The sequence below is a fragment of the Dipodomys spectabilis genome, unplaced genomic scaffold (genome assembly GCF_019054845.1).
Source record: "Dipodomys spectabilis isolate Male_0828 unplaced genomic scaffold, ASM1905484v1 ptg000036l, whole genome shotgun sequence".
Taxonomy (NCBI): Eukaryota; Metazoa; Chordata; class Mammalia; order Rodentia; family Heteromyidae; genus Dipodomys; species Dipodomys spectabilis.
In genome coordinates, this window is record NW_024870713.1 from 1,503,077 (window position 1) to 1,509,213 (window position 6,137).

Here is a 6,137-nt window from a genome sequence, read left to right on the forward strand (position 1 = left end):
TTTTCCTGTCTCCCCAACCCCACCCACTGGAAAGATGCTTGTGCTGTGTCTGCTGCTGGACTGGCCTGGCTTGACTAACAGGAGTCCCCCTGTGGTGGGTCCTACTAACCACAACATCCTATGATGTGATGCCTAGCTCAGGGCCTGGATCTCTATATGCGTCAGGCTGCAGCCCCAGCTGCCCTGTAACTGGCAGAAGCTCCTGAAAACTCAGTAGTGAGCACAGATGCTCCTACTCAGAGCTTCCCACAGAGGTGATGCCAGCCTCAGGAGGGTGGGATCCTGCCTGCTCTCCGGCATGCCTACCCCCAAGGGAAGCGCCTGCAGGAGGCTTGTACACCAAGTATTTTTGCTAAATGAATGAAAGAATAAATGTGTATGTGGACTCTTCATTGTTAATCCTGCATAAGTCTGCTCTTTGTGTAGAGGCTCACACTGACTTGGCCTTCAGCTTCTAGTCCTTTCCCAGCCTCCTCTCCCCACCAGGGACCATACATGCCCTGTGGGGATTATGTCCATGTACCTTCCATCTCTGCCTGCCAAAACTGGGGAGGGGATTGGAAGCTCGGCTCAGCAGTGGAGTGCCTGTCTTAACAAGTAGGAGGTCCTGAATTCAAACTCCAGTACACACACACACACACACACACACACACAAAACCCCACAACAAATCACATTATATATCTTTAGCTGAGTGCCAGTGGCTCATGCTTGCAACACCCTAGCTTCTTACTCAAGATGCTGAGGCCCAGAGGACTGTGGTTGGAAGTCAACATAGTGAGATTCCATCTCCAAAATAATCAGTAAAAACATATATATATGTTATTCATCAACTCCTTTGTTAAATGACAACTCCTTTTACAACTAAATAAAAAAAAAACCCGGACTAGAGCTGTGGCCCATGTGGTAGAGCTCCAAATAAGTGGCTCAGGAAGTTATGAGGCCGAGTTCAAACCCCAGTACTGCCAAAACAAAGCATCTCTGTTTGACCCAGCAGGACCATTGCAGGCCACCATTGTTTCATTTTTTCCTGATCACCCAGGAATGTGAGATGGTTTTATTGCTTTGTTTTGAACTGGTCCCGGGCAGTCATCTGAATGCATGCTTCCTGCTCTAATAGCGGAGGGGATCCTGGCCAGGCAGGGCCTGGGCCTCACAGCTCTTCTCTCCTCCCTGGAGTCAGGTGGTCTTACATGGGACTACTTTGAGAGGGTGAGCCTGCCCTCTGTTCCCCCTGATATGCCTGTACATCAGACTTCATACACTGGCCCCAGGAGCTCATTGTTCTCATTACACAGAGCTAACTCTGAAAACCAGGTTCGTTTTCACTTGATGAAGTACAAATCTTTGAATGGAGTTCTGCATATCAAAGCCCCATCAATCCTGTTCTCCTGGAGCTGTTTGAATTTTAAATTGTAGTAATCCAGCTGAACATTGATTGGCTAGTGGGGTCTTCAGAGCTAGGTGATCGAGGGCTTGCTTCAGGAGTCCATTTCCTAACCTCATTCACATTGCTCACATTCCTATCACTAAATCTTCATACTCACCCATGCCTTTAAGCCATATCTGTTACAGTGGATGGATGGCAGAGGAGCAGAAGACTAGGAGAACTCTTCCCCTTGCCTTCATTATATCAGCAAATAGTAATTTGTTCCTCTGCTCCCTATTATGTCAGCAAATGGCAATTTGATTCTTCCATTTGCTCTGGACAAATCCTTGTATTTGTCCCTCAATCCCTCAAATCCCCTTGGCTGTACTTTCTAAATACATCCCACTGTGGCATGTCTCAACACCTCTACCACCTGACAACTGAAATTACTTTTTGCATGGCTATCTTATCTCTACTCTTGTTCCAGCCCCCTCCTGACCAGAATGAGCTGTTAAAATACATGTCAAATAGGTTAGCATTACTTAGATCCTCCCCAAAGCTTCTCATAGCAAAGTATAAATCCTTAAATAAGGACTACAATTATGTCCATCTGATACCCCAACTTCTCTGCCTTAATACTCCCCTCTCATGTCCCCCAGTACACTTGCTGTTCCTGTGCATGGACTGAAGTCACTCCTACTTTGCTTTCTGGCCCTGCAGTGCCGTGCCTCTGCCTTGCAAGTCCTTACCACAAGTATCCATCGACATGGCTGTCTGTGCCCATCACCGATGGTAATATAACAATCAGCCCAAAAGTTAGTGCTTCAAACATGTAGAGCTGGGATGTCATTTTTCTCAAGCATTTTTCTGTGCTTGCTGATCCCCCCTATTGAATGCCTTCATATGGGTGACATATTGGTGGGACATCATTTACCTTCAAACAGCACCCAAGCATCCAAGCCAAACCCCTCACTGTGAGGCTGCCACTCCCAACTCTGCACTTTAGACCCATGTCCAAATCTCACGGGCCCTCCCTTCCTCATTTCATCAGATAACTCACCTTTCCCCACCTGAACTGCTAAACTGATTTCAATGCCTACCCTCAGCTCTGCCATTTAGCTGTGAATGAATTGGAGAGAATCCTTTACTTCTTGCTGCCCTGCTTATTTTTTCATGCAAAAAATGGATATAATCATAAGACCTCTATGTGGGGTGTTGTGTGTGAACAGATATAATACTGATGTTATAGTGCCATCCACCCAGGCTCACCTCTCATCAATCCATCACTCACATCCATTTTCCCTACTGAACCACTTGAGGCCGATATGCTCCTACTGTAGGCCCTTCCTGTAGTTCTCCCTTTGCCTGAAATGTCCAGCATCCAGCACATCTATTCTATTCTAATACACACATCCTCCACCCCTAGTTCTTAGTTGTTTTTCAAGGTTCAGTGCAACTACCACCTCTTCAAGGAGGCCTTCTCTGACTTCCCAGCTTAGAACTGATACCTTTATTCTTCTGGAATCCCATAGCTCATGAGAAGATGTTATAATATTTGATGGCCTGTCATTTTCCCAATACTCTGAGGGTAGAACTCATGAATTATTCATCTCTGAACACCAGGCACCTACTAGATGCTCAGTAATAATCATGGCTAGCTTTTAGATACACTGTCAGTTGAGTTCTGCTTTGTATAGATTGTTTTAATCATGATTACGGTCCTGTGAAACCAGTGTTATATTACTACAACCTCTGTTTTATAGGAGGAGAAACAGAGTCACAAATTGGTCAAGCATTTTACTCAGGTTCATTAAATTAGTAAAGTGTTGGAACTGGGATATGAGGCAGTCTGGCTTGAACATTTGTGTTTTTAGTCCCTATTTTTAGCCACTACAGCCATGCTGTTTAATAAATGATGAGTGTAACAATGAACAAATTAATTCCATTGACTGGAGCCAAGAAAATAAATTGACCTTAGAGGTCAAAGGTTGTTATTATGATGCCTTGTACATGATAGCTGCTCTGCAAGTACTGAGCGAGCCTCTAATCCTAACTACTCAGGAGGTATATGAAGGAGAAAGCAGATTTGAGTTAGCCTAGGCAAAAATTAGGGAGATTCTATCTCATCAAACCAACCAACCAACCAACCACAAGAGCTGAAAGTATGGTATGAGGCCCTGGGTTTAATCCTTAGTATAGATGTGGAGTAAGAGGAACGCTGGTTGAATGACTAATGAGTGAGACTAGAGACTGCATTGGAATGGAACCAAGGGGAAAGGTGCCAGAGGCTTCAAAGATGAGTGCTGGGCCCTGAGATCTCTCCACTTAGTCACAGGTGCTTCTGTGGTAGGAACTGCCTGCCTCCAGCCTCTGTATTCCAGTATTCCCACTCAAATTTCTTTTCTGTTTTTTCTTTTTGTCGGTCACGGGGACTGAACTCTGGGCCTGGGCGCTATCCCTCAGCTCTTCAGCTCAAGGCTAGCACTTTACCTCGTGAGCCACTTTTTTTGCTTATGTGGTGCTGAGGAATCAAACCCAGGGCCTCATGCATGCAAAGGAAGCACTCTACCATTGAGCCACCTTCCCAGTATTCCCACGTTCAAAACCAAAATTTAAAACTACAGACCTAGACAATAAAGGACCTCACATTTGGGCTGTGGGAATGGTTGATGAGGGTAGTCAGGACAGGCTGTACCTCTCAGGAAAGAGTGGTCACCTGGAAGCTTTGAAAGTTTTGGTTGATGAGCCTATACTAACAGGTGGGTTTTATTGGCATTTGCCAATGACTAATGATATGGAATATCATTCCATGCTGTCTATTCTGTTCCAAAATGCCACCTCACTGCTAACATCTCCGAAGGGGAGTAATACTATGTTCTTACATGGCAAAAGAGATCAAGGGAATATGCTCTTCATTTTTGAGCCCTTGTAGATAGGTGCTAATCTCATTCATGAGGGAAAAACACTTAAGACTTACTTCCCTAGAGACACACCTCTTAATACAAGTATAGCATTTGAGACTAAATTTCAACAGGAATTCAGAGGGAACAGAAGTTTACAACCACAGCAATCCCAAGTCATTCTTTTTAATGTGCCTAAGTCAGTGAGTGGTTTTGACATCTTTGTAGAAAATTATTATATTATTTATGGATTCTCAGTTTTATTCCATTGATCTCTACTTATCTCCTTATGATTAAGATCGCTTTTAATAATTCATTTAATTGTTTATTGCCACCACTAAACTATGAGTTCCTCAAGCCACACTTATAACCCAGTATTTGGTACACTGATCAAAATTTAAACACTAATTTTGGCAACAGTAAGAAGATAGTCCACAAGAAAAGTGGCCCTTTATGTCCAGAATAGACCTTACAAGGGTTTCTGAAATTCTGGCAACCCTTTTCCACTGGCTATGGCTTCTCTTCAAACATTCACTGAACACTCAGTGAGTTTAAACCCCAGCATCAAAACAAAAGTAGTAAAAGAATATGTGTTATTAAGAAAAGCCTTCCTTTCAGCATCCCATGAGACATCAAGTGATTCTGTGAGATCAAAGGGGCCAATGCTTTGGGTCAAACTCCCTAAATTACAATGTTGTCTCTGCTTTGCCATGTGTGGTCTTAGACTGTGGTTCTAAATAAATATGTTTTCTTCCTGGGTTACATAATGCCCCGCCCTAGAGTGAAAATATGAGCTAGTTTAGGTCAATCACAAACAGGGTAGTTGCCTGACTCAGTATGACATCTGCTTGATATACTTAAAGGTTCTGTGAACCCGGAAACAGTCTATCTAGCCATGTGATTTGGGGGAAGTTATGTAAGCTTTCTCATTTTGTGTTCTCACTCTTTAATTGCTCCTTTTGTCAAAATAAGCTTATTTCAAAGAGTGTGTGTGTGTGTGTGAAAGAGAGAGAGAGAGAGAGAAAGAGAGGGAGAGAAAGAGAGAGGGAGAGAGGGAGAGAGAAAGAAAGTATGTACATGCACTAGTCCTGGGGCTTGAATTCAGGGCCTGGGTGCTGTCCCTGAGCTTTTTTGCTCAAAGCTAGCACTCTCTCTCTTGAGCAACAGGTCCACTTCCAGCTTCTTGCTGGTTAACTGGAGCTAAGAATCTCACAGACTTTCCTTCCTGGGCTGGATTCTAACCATGATCCTCAGATCTCAAGCTCCTGAATAGCTAAGATTACAGGCATGAGCCACCTGGTGCTCAGCCTACTTAAAGATATTTTTAAAGGGGCTGGGAAGGTGGCTCAGTGGTAGAGCACTTGCCTTGCATGCTCGAGGCCCTGGGTTCGATTCCTCAGCACCACATAAGAAAAAAGCCAGAAGTGGCGCTGTGGCTCAAGTGGTAGAGTGCTAGCCTTGAGCTGAAGAGCTGAGGGACAGCGCCCAGGCCCAGAGTTCAGGCCCCATGACCGGACCCAAAAAAAAAAAGATATTTTTAAAGAAGTAAAATTTTTTGTTAAAGGTTAATTTTCTTGGTTACATGAAAGACAAATAGCCTGTATGTCTCTACGATAAGATTCCCATTTCATTATAGGAAGAACTAGCTAGATTAGTACTATTTTAGAATTTTTCACAAGAGATGCCTGACTTATATAACTGTAACCCCTCTGTATATCACCTTCATCACAACAATAAAACATTTGAAAACCTTACATTCCACACATTATTAATTTATTATTTATTATTTTTATTTATTTTTTATTGTGAAACATTATTAATTTATAACATTCCCCAAAGAAGAACTTTGAAAATGTTGAGACTTTTTTTA